Here is a 19237-nt window from a genome sequence, read left to right on the forward strand (position 1 = left end):
TTATGGTAATTTTGAAATTACATAGTTATTACTTTAACCTTTCAGACAGATATATAATTCTTCCTTAACTTTATCGTTTTTTCTAGATACTTTCTTAATACTTTATAACTTAATAATGCTTTATTTTACTTCTTTATTTCATTTTTTTGGGCAGTTTTTATCTGCAATTTCCGTCTTAGTCTTTAAATATTCCACACATCTATATCCTTTACTTATATTGTACTATATGTATCTAATCATATTTCAATTCCTTTTTAGGGATTGTTGCTATGTCTTCTGATGAGCTAAGGGCATAATAGATCCACTTAATATGGGAGGGGAGATTATCACCAAAAGTGTCATGAATTATTAAGTTCGCACCGGACTTACTACTTAGATATAAGTCACTTGTACCCATTCCCCTTTCTCCTCCCCCCTTTTTTTAAATGGAGAGTAGATAATACAGTGGATGTGTTATCGGCAGCTCCAGTAACTCTCGCTTCTCCTATTTTGTCATTCAGTCCTCATTCAATGAGTGATGTTTCTGACAAAGGGTGAAGAAAAAGCTGCTTAAAGGTCGGTACTACTTGGTGACCAGTAGTCTGAGATGTCGGATATTTTCTGTCTTTGTCTGTCCTTGTTGCCATGTCACTAGTAAGGGTGCTGGAGGTAAACGTTTTGTCTGGGATGACGTTATCCGCCTGATAGTCAGGGACCCGAACCTTGGATTAACCACTAAGGAGGATGTCCTATCAGCAGGCGCAAAGTACTGGGACTGCTGTATTGCCATTTGGTGAGTGGATCTGGACCATGCAGTAGTCTCTGGTGGGGCCTCTCGATGCCATACTAGTGGGTAATTGTTACGGCTTTACCTTTTCGTGTGCTACAAATAAAAAAAAAATTTTCCTTGTCTTTTTCTCTCTTACTTTTCCTCTCTGTACTGTTCTAACCAAGTATGCCGACCTATTCCACAAATCCCAAAACCTCAACATGAAATATCTCCAGAATAAAAACTCGATTAAACCTAGAACCCCATCTTCCAGCGTATACCCCTACTACCAGGTCTCCTTCTCCAATATCAGGGGCCTACGTTCCAACCTTCCAGAGGTTGAAACCCAATTACACTAGACGAAACCGGACATATTATTTCTATATGAAACTGGAATAGGGCCGACCACTTCCCTAGATGAGTTCATAATTAATGGATACTCCAATTTAACAGCTAAATCTGACTCCCAAGATCGCCATGGACATGGAATATGTGCCTACATCAAGGATGGCTTCCCATGTGGCAGGGATATCTCTAGAGAAGATCCTAATTTGCCCTATATGTGCTTCCGGGTTGCACTTGCTAACACCACTGCATTTATATTTGCCCTCTATAGGCCCCACAACAGCGGAGTTACTATCTTTAAGAGCATATCTGAGAAAGTAGACCACATACTGTCTTCACATCCCTCGGCTAACATCCACATCTGTGGTGACTTCAACGTCCATAACGTGGAATGGCTGACCCATTCAAATAAGACAGATGATGAGGGGAGGTTTTGTCATGATTTTGCCATTGCTTATGACCTCACTCAGATTGTTCGCGAACCCACCCGTGTGCCCGATACACCCAATCAATATGCAAGCCTCTTAGACCTTTTTCTTTCAACTTCCCCTGAGCTATGTTCATTTACCGTTCATTCTCCTTTAGGATCCTCCGACTACTCCGTCGTATCAGTTAAGATAAAAACAAAATGTAAGAAGCCATCAGACGTACCCCTCCACCGTACTGTATACCGATACTCTATGGCTGACTGGGATAGCTTCCGTACATTCATATCTGATTTACCTCTGCACTCCATGTTTAAAAAGGAAGTGTCCTCTATAGTATCAGATCTGACCGAATGGTTAATTGTAGGCATAGACCAATTCATACCATCTAAAAAATTCCAACAAAAACCTAACAGCCAGCCATGGTTCTCCCCAGAATGTGCTGCTGCTATCGCGCACAGAAATCACTTTTTCCATAGCTACCAACGTAATAGATGCACTGAGACTAAAGCTGCTTTCAGGACTGCCAGCAACCACTGTAAAAGAGTAATAAAAAATGCAAGAGAGCTATATGCCCAGTCTGTTAAATCCAAGGTAGCTGATCAGCGGCTTGTTTCCCACCAGTTTTGGCAAATAACAAATAGGATCCTGAACAGAAGTGTGCGTTCTATCCCAACCATTATCAATGGACCAGAGGTTATCCCGTCAGCGTCAGACAAGGCCAAACTATTTGCAAAGAACTTTGCAGCTAATTCTACCCTATGCGACGAAGGACATCAACTCCCCATATTTCCTCCTATAACACAGAACAAGCTAGGTAACATACAAATATCCGTGCATGAGGTCGCCAAGCTAATAAAAAACCTAGATTCCAGTAAAGCAACTGGCCCTGATGGCATCCCAATTATAGTGTTAAAAAAGCTTCAACCAGAACTTGCTCCCATACTTACGAAACTATTTAAGCGCTGCCTTAAGGAGAAGTGCTTTCCGACCCCCTGGAAGACCTCATCAGTTTGCCCTGTATTTAAGAATTCAGGTGATAAGTCATCTCCCTCTCAATACAGACCAATAAGTCTTCTCTGTGTTATGAGTAAGTTACTGGAATCAATATTAAATAGAGAAATAGTCAACCACCTCATCAGGAATAACCTTCTTAGTGACACACAATATGGTTTCCGCTATGCAAGATCTACCGCAGATGTGCTGACGGTTATATCCCACATGATTAGTGAATCTCTTGACAAAGGGTTCCTTTCTAGGGCAATTGCTCTTGACATATCAAAGGCCTTTGACAAAGTATGGCATAAGGGTCTACTTCACAAGATTTCCAGCTACGGTATAACTGGAAATGTTTTCTCAATCATTAAATCATTTCTCTCCGATAGGCTCATAAGAGTAGTGGTAGATGGACAAAAATCGGAGGCCTGCAATATAAATGCTGGAGTCCCTCAGGGGTCAATCCTGGGCCCAACTCTCTTCCTGATCTACATCAATGACCTCCCTAAACACATACTTAAATCATTCGTTGACATCTATGCTGATGACACGACCATCTACGGCAACACATCAAAGGCTGTAAATGACGAAGTTCTCTCGGATTCTCTCTCCTCTGATGTCGAGCGCGTGGTTCAGTGGGGGAAGATGTGGCTAGTTACCTTTAATGCATCTAAAACCAAACTCCTATCCTTACATCATCAACGCTCTGATCCCCAGCTGGCATCAATTGTGATGGATGGCTCTCGTCTGGGTGAGGCCCCGTGTTTTGATAAGCTTCTGGGTTTGACCTTTACTCCTGATCTGAAATGGAACACATACATCAAGTCTGTTGCCAAGGTCGCAGGAAAGATGGTGGGATCCTTCTACCGCTCCAGAAGATATCTTACTACTTATGCAATTCTCTATCTATATAAAAGCCAAGTACGGCCAAGGATGGAATACTGTTGCCATATCTGGGCAGGAGCTGCCAAAAACAGCCTATCATGCCTTGACAGAGTACAAAATAGACTTCGTGGTTTAGTGAGGGATGCCCGTTTCTCTACCCTTCAACCCCTCTCCCACAGAAGAGACGTTGCGAGCCTATCCTTGTTTTATCGTTATTTTCATGGCAGGTGCTCGTCTGAACTCCAATCCCTAGTCCCCCCTCACCAAACTTTCACGAAAAACACCCGTCTAGCTGAATCCACTGTGAAAAATTTCTCCCACTCTATATCTGTGCCTAAATCAAAACGCGGATTTCATGAGCAAAGCTTCTTTCTTAGAACTGCACGCCTGTGGAACTCTGTTCCGCCTGCCTGCTTCCCTCCGGACTACAACTTGGATGTCTTCAAGTCCAATGTTAACAAATTCCTAATGAACCGCCCCCCTAATTAAACACTTCATAAAATCTCCTCACTAACGTGATGTACTTGCAATAACCCTTATCCCTGAGTGGCTTCCGGGCCTTGATAAGTGGTGATCACTGTGTAAAAAAAAACAAAAAAAAAACGTATTTTATAATATGCATCCACATTAATGAAAACACGTTCGTTATCCTCTTTTTTATTTATTATTAATGTGTTAATACGAATCTTATCGTTAAGGGCTGGTCTAGTTAGAGCCTTATCATATGGAAGTGTTCTTACAGAGGTTTTGTATTGGAATGCCTTCCAAAAGTATCGATAATCGATGAAAGAGAGAACAAGCGATTTGGACCCAAGTAACCACCTTATGCAATTTAAAATCACCATTGCATTTCAGGTCTTATTTTCACACCACCTGAAAGACCAGACATATAAAATTAACCGCAGATCCTTTGGTATGCTAGGCAGGTATTCGAAATGCATGTTTCTGTTTAAAGCACAATTGCACAGTTAAATGGACTTTATTATTTTAAATTTTATTCAAGCAATTATATATAAAAATAATTTTATATAATCAATAAGAGGTTCTCTACAGTGCAATGTAGACTACAATGCATTTCACCGATTTGATGACAATAAATGCATTCGTTGATCATCATTCCATTCCGGGGAATGTCGGGTCATACTGCTACTATATATATAAGCGAGATAAGACACTGATAGAATTCAGATGAAAAATCCTGATAGATATTACTTGAAGTAATACTTTCAAGGAGAACCTAGCCAAAAAGGAAAAGCTCAAGACGAAATATATATATATATATATATATATATATATATATATATATATATATATATATATATATATATATATATATATATATATATATACATATATGCAATATTACTGCTAATTCTTCTATTCATTGGTTCACATATTTGATTTTTTCCTTTCTTTACTGAGTCTTGGCGCGTAATATACACAAAGCATTTTTTAAGATATTTCTAATCTCTACCACTCTTCCTGTCTATAATTTTATTTCGTCCCGGAGAAACAGATAATGTACCTTTTCAGTCCATATAAATAAGGATAATGGACAAAAAAACTAAAGGATATTGATTGGTGACAACGAAATTAAAATAAGAGAGATAATATAGATAAAAAGGGGAGTAGAAAAATACGAAAATAGACGAGACGAAATAGAAGCTAGGTCTAGGTGGAAATATAGAAGAAAACCGCACAGTAAGCGGGTTAAATGAAAATGTGGATTCTTACTTGAAAGGTTCGTTTCGTTTTCTTTCCAATTAGCTACCATTATCTAATCATAACTGAAATTATCAAAAAGGCTTCTGCGTTCATTTAACCATTTTCAGTTCTCTCGCCTCAGATTTTCCGTGCGTCGATCGTTTTTCTGTTTTCGCTTTTCATTCTCCTTTATTGGCATAATTGCAGTTTTGGTTATTTTTATCCTTTTATCTTCATATCTTTTTTATCCTACTTCCCATCTTCATTTACGTTATAAGGGAATTCATTGCTGCACCTGAAACGACTTAATGGTCAACATTCTCTCATGCGTCTTATTTTTTCTTATCGTTTTTAGACTTTTTTGTTAATTATGCGTACTTCCTCGCATCCTTTTCCTTGGTTATTTTTTGTTTTATTTTTTCTCTTCTACGCATTATTATTATTAATAATACTATTATATGCAGTATCATTATTACATATATATATTATTGTTATTATTTTCATAGTTCTTCTTCCTATTATTATTATTTTTATTCTTATTCTTCTTCTTCTTCTTCTTATTATTATTATTATTATTATTATTATTATTATTATTATTATTATTATTCATTTGTCTTTTGTTTTATTTTCATTCTCAATCTTGTTCGTTATTTTCGGTCTTTGTCTTTCTGTTCTTATCGTTCTTCGATTTCTTACATTTCCTTTCTCGTCATAATACTCCTTCTTCTTCTACTACTTCTATCTCATTGTCTCCATAACTTATCGTTCTTTAGCTTTTTCGTCGATTTCATTTTCTTCATGATATTCTATATCCTTATATTCATTAGATTTACAGATATTTTTCCTGCTTATTTTTTATTTCTTATTCTTTGTCAGCTTATTTCTTTTCTTCTATTATAAAATCTTAGAATAGCTATACATTCGTTTCCTATTATCTTTTGGATTTCCTCTTTCCTCGTATTCCTTTTTCCTTTTTATCGCATGTTGTCTACATTTCATTCTTTTCTCTCCCGTGCCACCTTTCCATTCGTCTTAGTAGGTTACACAAAGTTAAGTTACCGAACAGAATGTGTTAATTGAGCATTGTAATATCTAGAACCAAAACCTCGATTGTTTATTTAAAAAGGGTAGATAATTCATAGAATAAACATGTTTGTTTTGTTCTTGATAAAATAATGTATGAAACTAAAACAAGGTTTTGATATACACACTTAACTGGTGAAAACAATAGAGTTAACTTCGTCTGACTGTATTGATCCCCTTATTTAATCTGGATTTGAAAAATCATCGTAACTATATTATTTGTTTTCATGAGAGTAAACGAGGGCCTCCAGGATCTACAAGTGTTGCATTTTGTATAAACATTATGTAAAACGTTCTACACACAGGAATAGTGGTGTATTGACGTCACTAATCTAAAACGTTTTTACGTAAGCACCTGGTTTTAGTACTTCAAAAAATGTTGATTAGATTTTAGCGATGAGAAATAGATGAGCCTGTCCGCAAAATGAACCGAACAAAAACTGAACTCGAAATTCGCGCTTTAGATTAAAATATAAATATGTTTTAAGATTCCATTTTCAGCAACGTGCCACTGCATGATTTACTCACAAGCGTCTTACCTAGTAATAAGCTTCGGATGAATTAATCCCCACACTTAGAGGGGAATTATTTTATATTCACGGACACAAGCCCTCCGTCATTATTTCACCTCGAATATACGCCAGGGGCAAATACCATACAACTTAAGAAAACTATCGACACGTCTAGTGCTGTATAGATGGTGTACTATATCACCATACAGTGATATGTACTTGGAACAATGGGTTCAGCAGAATGTGTATACGTGTCACTAAATGTATGTGGTGGTTCTTCACTATCTGAACCCTAATTTATGTCGTTTCAGTCTATTTATGTTTAAATGTTTAAATGCTATGATCCTCTAAATGTTTATATGCGTGTGCGCGCTCGTGTGTATGTGTGTATGTGTGTGTGTCTGTGTGTGTAAGAGTGATCCAAAAGACCTCAACGGCTGATGCGACGGATGATGACAATAATGACACAACAGCACTGAAGGCGGACGAAGGCTGCAACAGAGGATGGTCTCCAGTCGTCGTGGTTCTCCACGCCATTGGAATCAGGCCCTCCTCTTCCAAAGGGTCGTGTGGTGGCTGCAGGCTCATCAGTCTCCCCACGTTAAAAGACATCACGCGCAGGCGTCCTCCCGAAAGGGAACACATCCTACTCTACATCATGGATGGAAAAGTCTTGTGACAGCTTTAGTCATTAAGCTGCCGAACTGAGGCAGAAAGAGCTCTCCCTTAATTCCCGGATAGAAAAAGTCCTATGGCGACCAGGAAGTGGTGACTGGAGCAGGATAGTGTAGTCTGGCAGCTCCTAGGTACCACCTGGCACATAGGCGGTGGGTGCCAGATTCAGTCGCTAACCTCACGGACCGAGTTTTTCGGCAGCTGCATCCATGACTGAGCAGCCCTGTTTAGGATCCACTCTGCTCACCCCAGTAGGGGAGGGGGGTTAGAAAAGGTACCCCTAAAAATAGCCTGCCTAAAAAAAAACCCTGTCTGGACTACCGCATTCAGAGGGATCACGACCACGCGGTCGGAAAAAGAAAGAAAACCTACGCCTATATTTTGGAACTTGGAATGTGAGGACCCTCATGGACAACAAAACAAGCGATTGACCCGAAAGAAGAACTGCCATTATCACAAGAGAGCTAAGGAGGTCCCAGATTGACATAGCTGCGCTCTCTAAAACCCGACTGGCTGACGACGGGCAGCTGAGGGAGAAGAAAGGCGGGTATACCTTCTTTTGGAAAGGAAGGCCTGCAGAAGATCCACGTATCCATGGCGTGGGCTTTGCTATAAAGAACAGCCTCATCCGCCACCTCAATGAGCCCCCTGTGAGCATCAACGAACGCCTAATGTCATGCGCCTGATACTTGTGGGCAGCCAAATGGGCACTGTGGTTAGTGCGTATGCTCCAACGCTTGATGCACATGATGAAATAAAGGAGACCTTTTATGCTGACCTTGACACAATTCTATCCGGGGCCCCCAAGTGGGACAAGATAATCCAACTTGGAGACTTCAATGCCAGAGTGGGACGAGACCATCAACACTGGAGAGGAACCCTTTGAAGAGAGGGGGTTGGGAACACTAACTCAAATGGTACACTCCTACTGACAAAGTGCTCAGAACATAACCTGATTATCACAAACACACTTTTCCGACAAAGAACGCATTCAAAACATCATGGATGCAACCTCGAAGTAAAATCAGGCACCTCATTGATTATGTCATTGTCCGTGCTAAAGACCGCTGTGATGTGCTGAACACCAGGGCAATGGCCAGTACAGACAATTGTTAGACCTACCACCGTCTTATTCGCTCCATCATGTCTATCCATTTAATGTGGAAGCAAAGGATGCAAAAAAGACAGAGCCGACCAAAGCTCAACATCGAGAAGCTGGGCGATATCACCTACCAACAACACCTCCAGGCGGCTCTTAGCTCGGACCTGCCCAAGCAGTATCCGCATGACGCTGAAGAGCACTGGGGCAAGCTGTCCTCTGCCATCATGGCTCCAGTATAAGCATCCTAGGACATAAAAAGCGGAAACATCAGGATTGGTACGATGAAAACGATACCGAAATCCAACAGCTTATAGAATCAAGAGGCAAACTTTTATCACCTGGCAGAATAATATCGATTGCAAGGTTAAAAGAGCTGCCCATGCCAAGGCTAAAGCGGATGTCCAATCGACAGTCAGGAAGCTGAAGAACTTCTGGTGGATGAAGAAGGCTCAGGAGATCCAGCAGTTTGCTGACTCTGGGGACACCAGAGGATTCTTTGAAGCCACAAAGGTGGTATACGGCCCCAGCTACCGTTCTCTGACACCCCTTCGGTCTAAGGATGGGCTCACGCTGCTGAAAGGAAAGGGAGAAATAACAAATAGATGGAAAGAGCACTACGAGGATCTTCTGAACAGGGACACCACTCCAGAGATGGAGGCCCTTGAAAACCTCTCTCAACAGTCCATAATTGGAATTGAAAAGAAGATGAATTTCATTTCTTCCCTTTATTTCTTTGCGAGATTTTCATACACATCCTCTTGTCATTGTTAGCCTTACACATGATTTAAGTAAGCTGTTTGTCTGTATCTCTCTCAAATTTTTTTATTTAGCAAGCAAAATTTTATATAAATAAAAATTATTTAAAAAATTAGAGAAACTACCTACATCAATATAAAACTTTTTTTTAATTTTCATCGTTTACCTGGGATTTCTACTAACGCATGATGCTAATATACCACAAATGAAGATATATTGTCACTATGTTCGTACAATTATGAGGACATGTAAAAAATATAGTGTGTATCGTTTTTATTTTCTAACAACGTAGGATGTATAGTTTCCCTTTTAAAAATATAACGGACATAATTTCTCTTTTAAACCCTATAACATAGATGGTTCTCTTTAAAAAATTTAACGTACACAGTTTCTGTTTTAAAAATATAACGTACATAGTTTTTGTTAAAAAAAATACCGTACAATTTCTGCGTTTTACAAATATAACGTACACAGTATGTAGTATTCTTTCTCTTTTGAAAATATAATGAACATAAATGTTCTTCTTTTAAAAATGTAGCGTGTATAGTTTTGATAAATAGTCTTTTACTTAATTCTGTGTTCGACTATTTATTTATCTGGTTAGATTTTAGATGTTGTATATACATATAATTTTGTTTTCAATTTATTTATGCAAATATCTATGAAATACAAGAAGTATGACTATTAAATAACATAATTACGTCGTTGGCTTTAATAAAAACTTTGAACGTATTTCAGGTTCAGTAAATAGCATTTTTTTTCTTTAATAATTAGCTATTTAAATGTACAGGTTAAAATTTATTTTTGTACTTAGTTTGTTTCAAATTAACTGTTCGGTCTGAACCGTTAATTGAACCAGAAATGTATTCCGGTTATTTATATCAGTTAAATATGCTAATTAAGTGTTTTTTTCAAACCTATTTATGGTGTGCACCTAATTAAGACTAGTTTTTCTTACTAGTTTCAATGTTGCCATTTTCGCTCTGATTTTAACTTTTATAACAAAACAATGTGTATCCTTATGTTAGGTTTTGGCAAATTTAATAATAAATTTTACCTTTCATGTTCTTGAGAACGATTAAAATTTTGCTATTAACACTAATATCGCAGCATCACAATGATCAATTTTCACGTTGCCATCAATAGTATGCTACTGACTGCTTTCAGGTAAATATATTTTCCAATAACAAGATGCAAGGCATCTCGACAAAGATATTGCTTTTAGAATCAGAAATGAAGAATAAGAAGTTTGGCCAGCGGGGACAGCAAGAGGCTGCAATTCTGCGAAACAGCGAGAAAGAAAATTCGCTGGCGGGGAAAAAACAGGGTCTGCACATCCGGCCAGCGCATAGAATAAGAGTTGCCTTAAACGCCATCTTGTTTTGCGCGGACTTGGCCTCCGGTGAAACGCACGACGCATGCGCAAGCTAAAGGCGGTTTTCCCGCGCTTTGTTATATTACCAAAGTCAGCATAAAAGATGTTTATTCTTCCTCTTTTTTTTTCAAAAAAGAATTTTGCGATTAATAGAGGTTATTTGGTTTGGACCAGTCTTCGATTTTCGAAGTTTTCCAATACCGCATTGGAAGAATTTGTGAATGCGTCTTTAAAATTCGACTAGCATGACGAATCTTTCGTATTATTCTTTAAATAGGCGAATTGATGCCAACTCGACTGTTTATAAAGTCTTATAAAATCGGTTACTTTCGGTATAAACAAGTTGTTTGTGTTTGTGTTTTTCTTCATTTAAAATCTTCCTGTATGCAATATATACTATTCTTGCCGGTCACCTTGTGTTGCCCGGTCGTAAAGTACGCATAAATATGATTGTTTGATTCATGCAGATTTCGTATATATTCTCTACTTATTATTATATTGTACCCAATAGAAAGTATTCATTAACAAATCTTAAAAAGTATAAATTGCTATCACCGACAAGAACCGAAACCAACATTTGACTCCGGTATTATCCGTTACCATCTGAGATAGGTACAAATGCATATGAAAACTTTACAAATTAACCAACTTTAACGATTAAATGTATATTATCGCATACGGGGAAGCCAATTTTTGGAAAACTGCTACTCACGAGTTGCAATTTTTTTTTTACGCCTTAGCAGCTATTTTACAGGTTAAAACCAAATCGAATTTGTTCCAGAAGTCCAAATTTCTTACGTATCAAGTTTCAATGCAATAAACTGCAAACTGACAACACACACACACACACACACATTCTCTCATATATATATATATATATATATATATTTGTCATCCACATACAGTACTGTTTCGTTGTATCAAAACTCATCAGTGCGGCTAGACAAACACATATCCTCAGCCGTAGAATTAACCTACAACCGTCACATTGACAGTCGGCAGCTCTCACCAATCGGCTACGAATCAGTGCCGTAAATATTTCTCCTAGACCGTGTATTAAATACACACCCTCCCGTCGCAAAGTGCTCGAACCATCAGCTTGTTTACAAACAAATTAATAGTGGGCTTCGCTTAATCGCTTTAAATACGCGTCGGGTGAAAATATATTTACAAAGTGCTCAACCCAAAGAGGGGGGTTTTAATTGTCATCCACATCCAGTACTGTTCCGTTGTATCACAACTCATCAGTGCGGCTAGACAAACACCTTTCCTTAGCCGTGGATTGAACCCACAACCGTCGCATATATATATATATATATATATATATATATGTATATATATGTGCGTATATATATATATATTATTATTATTATTATTATTATTATACAAAAGAATATTGTCTGTGTGTGTGAGAGAGAGTAAGAGGATGCCCTATGATCTCCTTAAGGCTTGGACGATTCTTTTTTTAATTTCACAAAACATTTTTATATGCTTGGCAGTCCTGTTATTATGTTTTGTATTGGAAGTCTTTGCTAATTGAAAACATCCGAGGAAAGTAGTAACAAGCGTTTGTAACTACACTTGACGCTTTATATAGCCTAATATCACCGGTGCATCTGAGAAGTTTTATTACCGCACAAACTGAAAAGTTCGGCATATAAAATAAAGAGTAGGTTACTTATTAAAATAGGAGCGCGTTCAAAATGAATGTTTCTGTTTAGAAAACAATTGAGCTATGACACTTGACTTGTATTTTTAATCTCAATTCAAAACATTATATAAATCTAATTTTATGAGATCAACAGTAGGTTTTCTATAGTGCAATGTAAACTAGAATGCATTGTGGACTAAGCAACTTCCGGGAGGCATGGAAGGCTTCCTCCTGGTGCATTCCGGTGGGTCCCCAAACTACAGTAGGCAGTTTATTTATTTGATTGAAAACGGACGGTATCACCGATTTCGATTACAATAAAATATGGTAAGGTGAAACATTACAATAAACCTCATTCAATCCCGGGGAAGGTCATATCTTCTTACTAGTACACATACACACGCACACACACAAAAACACATACATACACCCTCCGCATATATATATATATGTCAGGTCATGTCATGTGCTACTGGTACCCTGTAACCCAGTACTACCTGCCTAATGGTCGGGTCACCGGCGACTAAACTGGTTCCCCCACCGGACTTGTTTGGTGAGGAGGGCGGCTAGTCTCCCTGAAAGATTAAAAACAAGACCTTCCAAAGGGTGAATGAACTCTTTTTCTGGGTCAACGGCCAACTAGCACCGTGTATATTTGTGTGTGTGTGTGTGTGTGTGTGTGTGTGTGTATTGGGGTGGAGAGGGCTCCCTGTAAGCCGTGGTGAAGGCAACCTTTCTAGGAGAAGCAAATCTCTGATTTAAAAAACCATAAAGCGGAAGACTATTACCCGTATTAAGCTGGTCTGCAGTTTAACTTGTTGCTGGCTATCTTGCTCTTGCTTGTTACTGGATCTGAACATTTTGAACTGAGAGAGAGACTTAGCTGTCGTACAAAGCTAAGACTCTGTAACATCATCTTTGTATAGATACTCCCTCAGGCATTTGAGCTCATGGATTTTAAACGTCTGAGGGAGTGGCACTCGTCTGACAAGACGTTGCAATCATATATATATATATGTATATATGATGGACTCTTCGATTTCGACGAACAAGCTTTCGCCACAACGACTAATTTTCTCGGAAATTCACACAGATCATTTGTTTACAGTGGTGAAGTCTTCGTGTAGAACCATCCATACTTTTTTGTATTACTGCTAACCTTTGTTGGTGCAGATGACTGTAACGGGACAGAGTATACAGTAAACCGCATGGTTTGTACATCAGATTATATATTCCTTGGTAGTGTATAAGAATTAGATAGCAGAAAACATCCAATATTATTCTGACTTTTGCTAGATAACGTTCATTTTTGAAAAACAGATCACTATATAATTGTTTTTGTTTTTTCGAAAAAGAGTTATTATTGCCGAAGGCACTATAATAATATATTACACATATAGATGCTTGGTGTGTAAAAATTATGTAAAAACTTAAAAAAAAGCAAAACATTATTGATAGTGAAGTTAAAATTAGAGTTACATCTAGTGCAGCTTGCACCATTGGTGGAAGTGAAGTAAGTGAGAAAGACGTATCAAAATATCATTAATGCGTCGTCTACCATGCAACATCGTTACACTGGAAAAGATCTGAATATTTACGTAGACGGCGCATCAATGCTATTTTGATATTTTACTTGAATACGACAATGTTTTACTCAAGTGAAAAGTGGCCCCAGAATATTTTAAATAGTTTTAATTTCGTTTCGTTTTACAAACACATAGAAAAAAAAGGAATGTTATTTTCAACTAGAAAAGGATCTATTGTGAATCTTTTAATATGGGAACAATCGATTTTAACACACTTGACAGGGAAATAACGATAGAGTAGAGAAAGCTTAGCAACGTTTTAGGAAAAAGAAGACATCATCTGACGCTAAATTTTCTAGTCAGTTTTGTATATTGTACATGAAAAAATAGTGCACTGAGCTGAATATCCATAAATCTCGCACCGGTACCTCATATTACGAACTATTCTACTCTTAAACAGAATGATGGTTGCTTCAGATGTGAGATACTTTTTGGAGTAGTATGATTATCAGACATTTTTCACATACCATTTCTAACAAATTTAATGCCAGTCCTCCATATCAAGGCTAGACACAGATTAAGTCAGTCTTTGAAGTTAACTAAAGATTATTCATTTACAGAATATTAAACTGCTTTATGCTGTAAAAAGGACATTATATAAAACAAACAATTGTTACAAATATTTAAATAGCTTTAAAGATATTCACTCATTTCGTTTGGGGATAAAAACAGAAACCTATTCACAATTGGTCAGCCCCTAATTACACACAGTGTCTGTTCTATTGTACTGATTCGCGCGGATTTCAAAGCTCTGGGCTTGTAGTAGTCCAGACACAGATCTTCGAAAAACGTCACGAAGTTCCCAATTATAACCCTTGTTTTTAAACAGTTTAAGATCGCGTAAGTGGAGACTGTTTTTATAGCAAGCATGGCCATTATATTGTGAATCACTCAAAACGAAGATAAAAAGAAAGGATAAATGAGAGCCCTCTTGTGTGAGCATGTCAATGACCCTCATCACAGCCTCTTTTATCTCCTTAGTTGTCTCAAGCTTCTAAGGTTTTACCTGAGCTTGAAGAAGAACTACAAGTCACAGAAGGTCTAGACAATAAGTTACGAACCCTCTTGATGCCCATCTTGGTCAAATATTTTGAAACCAGAATGGAGTTGTAGACTGGTGCATTCACGCACATTTTCCTCGAGAATAATTTTATGTACAGAACCCATACTTACATCAAACTGCACTTATTGTCTCTATAGACACATGACGGTCCTTATCCATGAAAGTCTGTATTTGGCCAATCAAATCTGGTATTCTGACTTCCTTACTTCTCACACACTCTTCATCATCTCTCACTGACTCTTTGCCTTCCTTGAATGTCTTATGGCACTCTAAAAATTATGTTCGATGCCTGAAGTGTCCCCGCGTCCAGATTGCATTTTTGAAATTGTCCGTCGGTGACAATAAGGCATATGTAAGATGCATTTCAATTCCTGCTATAACTCTTTATTTGAACTGAAATCATAAAAATTGGTTAGTCATTTCATAAGAAGGTTTTACCATTTGGGAATATCAGTTGTTGTCTGTGCTTTTCATTGATCCTGAAATTCTTTCCAGTTGCCATAAATTTCTCCTTACCAGTAAAATCAAGCAGCGTCGCCTCAGGAGTACATAGGGTTGTGCAATCTTTGCTTAAAAATTGCATGCGAAATCAACCTTACAGTTGGTATCCATGCAAGGGGCGTGCAATAAGTAATGCCCCTGACCCACTGCCAGTAGTCTGATCTAACTGAAATTTTGCATGCGTAATGATTTATATCTCTACGGGTTATGTGGCAAATTACAGCTCTGAATTAATTGTGGTTTCTGTTTTACAGGTGTTTTAACTAGGTCAGGTGTGAAATGGAGCCTGTTGAATGTCGAGCAGTGATCCGGTTTTTGTATTTGAAAGGACGAACACCACAGGAGACTTTTGATGAAATGAAATAAACTTGTGGTGATAATGCCCCATCATATGGCCTTGTAAAACGCTGGCACTGTGAATTCAAACATGGCCAGAAGTCTGTGGAAACAGCTCCAAGACCTGGACGCCCCCTTCTGCCATTGATGAGGCATCTGTCCGTCAAGTTGAGGTTGCTATTTTGGAAGATCGGCGCATTACTATTCGCCAAATAGCCCAAGATGTCAAAATTAGTACAGGGTATGTGGAAACTATCATTCATGACCATTTGCATATGCATAAGGTGTCTGCCAGACAGATTCCCAGGTTGCGCACACCATCCCAGAAGTGAGAACATGCCGAGTGCTCGAAGATGAATTTGAAGATGTGCCAAGAAGATGAGTCAATGTTTTTCCAAAAACTGATTACATAGGATGAAACCTGGGTCAATCACTATGATCCAGAGACCAAAGCCCAGTCAATGCAGTGGAAGCACTTGGACTCATCACCTCAAAAGAAGGCAAGGGTGCAGCCCTCCGCTGGCAAGGTCATGCTCACAGTCTTCTGGGACCAGGACGGAGTAAGGGTGACAGATTTCCTGGCAAAGGGTACCACAATTACAGGAGCCTATTATGCTTCACTTTTGAGGAAATTAAGGGAAGCTATCAAAATCAAGAGGTGGAGCAAGATCAACAAAGGTACCCTCCTCCTGCAGGACAACGCTCCGGTCAACAACTAGCATGTCGCCAGATCAGAAGCACGGGCGTGTGGTTATAAAATCCTCCCCAATCTCCTCTCCTGCCCGTGCACCCTCTGACTTTCACCTCTCTCCACCCATGAAGTTGTTTTTGAAAGGAAAACGGTTTCCAGATGATGCAGCCTTGATTTCCGAAGTCACGACGTCGTTGGAGGATCAACCTGGGGTGTTCTACAAAAACAGTCTCCAGAGCTGCATCAAACGATGGGAGAAATGCTTAACTATGATTGGTTCTTATGTAGAGAAAGACTAATTACTTTGCCAAGTTTCGTATCTCTATTGCTATGGGAAGTAGGTCAGGGGCATTACTTATTGCACTCCCCTCGTAGACAAGATTGAACAGACCCACGCCATGTTTTTTTTTCTGACATTTACGGAGTTATTCGGTCTTATGTATGCCAATTGTCGTTTATTCCTATTTTTTGTTGTTCTTGGATGTGTTTTGATTTTTTTTTACTGGCGATTATTTTTCTATATCTCTTTATTCATATGTTCATAATAGTATAATAAAAATGATTTTCGTATTTTCGTTTTCATTACAATTGAGTCAAAGATCTTGTTATTTCCTTTAATTCATTATTCGTAAAAGCAAGGTGGACAAAAAAAAGAAGTAAGTTCCTTTGTAATTTTATAACAAAACGTATTTCACAGGATCTTACACAGCACTACCTAGGAATGTATCGTGTAAGCAACGTAACTTGTAAATAAGGATCGATTTTTGTTTATTTGATTATTAACTATGCATACGCATGTAATTATTAATATCGCCTTTCCTATTGTATAGGTGAAAAATAACAAAGTTAAAAATCACAAATGACTAACAGTAAATATTAATTATGGACTATTTAAAAAGAAGTTATACGAATTAGAAATATATGAAAACATATATACGTACTCCAACAGTCAAATGCATATATATATATATGTGTGTGTGTGTGTGTGTGTGTGTGTGTGTGTGTGTGTGTGTGTGTGTGTGTGTGTGTGTGTGTAGAGATACAATGAGGGATTTTATTTAAAAAATATTGGTTAAAAATGTATAATTATATACAAATATACACACTACAAACTTTATATATATATATAAATATATGTGTGCGTGTGTGTGTGTGTGTAATTCACCTTATTCTACGTATTTATAATCACTAAGCATTGTTAAAATAATTATCTATTCACTCATCGATATTTAAAGTTTCGGGTCTGTAAAGTCCTTAAATTTTGAGGACGTTATAACGCCACTAACCTTGTTTTTTACAGTATTCAGGAAGACATACACACACACATAGACACACACACACACACACACACACACACACATATATATATATATATATATATATATATATATGTATGTATTTATTATGAAAGTAAGGGGGAACTATAAGTTCAGTCGAGCACTTGCTGTGAAAATAGTAACTAAGCAGAGACAGGTTCGCAACGTTTTTTTTTTTTCTGTAGGAAGGAAATGGGCATATATATATATATATATATATATATATATATATATATGTATATGTATGTATATATATATGCATACACATATATAAATGCGTGTGTGTATACATACGTTTGTTTACCTAAATATGTGTGTACCTTTCTGCTTATGCATATATGTATGTTTTATGTATCATGTTATATAAATGTATATGATTTTCCTTATATATTGGCCCCGTATACCTATATGTCTGTGTGTATCTGGTTGTCTGTCTGCGTGTATTTGTGTGTGTACAAGGTGTTATTCTGCTCATTTTCTGCCGCTTCCTAAACGGAATTCGATTAAAAAACACCAAGAATAATTCATCGCTTTACTGAGATTCACATCAAATAAGGAAGTATGCCCTTTTCTTTTGAGACGTTTCCCTTTTCGAATTAACCTTAAAAATACAACGTAAAAAATCGACGAGAAAAAACATGGTTAAATACCTGTGTCAATAAAAGAAAATAATGCATCGACATATCTGCATTATAATTCGTTTTATTTATATTTGCATATGCTTTTTTTTAAATATGCATACTTTTTTATTTTAACCACTGTATCAAATAGAATAAGCACATGTCTCTATTATTATTATTGTTGTTGTTGTTGTTATTATTATTATTATTATTATTAATATTTTATTATTATTATTATTATTATTATTATTATTATTGTTATTATTATTATTATTATTATTATTATTATTATTAACATTTTTAACATTCAAATTAAGAATGAGCTACGTTTATCAGCTTGTCCAATATGCGTGTCATGTGCAAAATGTTTTAGTAAATATGTTTATCCGCAGCCTTTCTTTTCAATTCTTGTAAGCCTTTTTTTTTTCTTTCCGCCTTTTCCTCCATCTTTACAAAATGGTGTCCCTTAAACTTTTAAATGCGCTGCACTCGCCGCTTTTATTGTCGTTTATTCCCTTGTTCGAGAACATTTGTCTCATGAATTCGCATTTTCTATGACGTTGTTATCAACGTATTTTTGTTGATATATTTTGCAGGCATTCCTATTTGACACTTGTGTAAGCACTACACACAAAATGACAAATGCCAAATACTTTAATTTATACTGGATACTTTTTTTTTATATATTAGTACATATTTCATTCTTAACGTTAAAATTGATTAATAAAATAGCAGCAGTATGTAATTCACATTAAGATTGCCCGTGTTGTTTCTAACACATAAACTCATTACACTTTATGCTTTAAAACAAACATACTTAACCACATTATATAGTGCATCATCACGTTGCCACATCAGTTGTTGTTA

The sequence above is a fragment of the Euprymna scolopes genome, chromosome 2 (assembly GCF_053919585.1).
Source record: "Euprymna scolopes isolate OS-2025 chromosome 2, ASM5391958v1, whole genome shotgun sequence".
Taxonomy (NCBI): Eukaryota; Metazoa; Mollusca; class Cephalopoda; order Sepiida; family Sepiolidae; genus Euprymna; species Euprymna scolopes.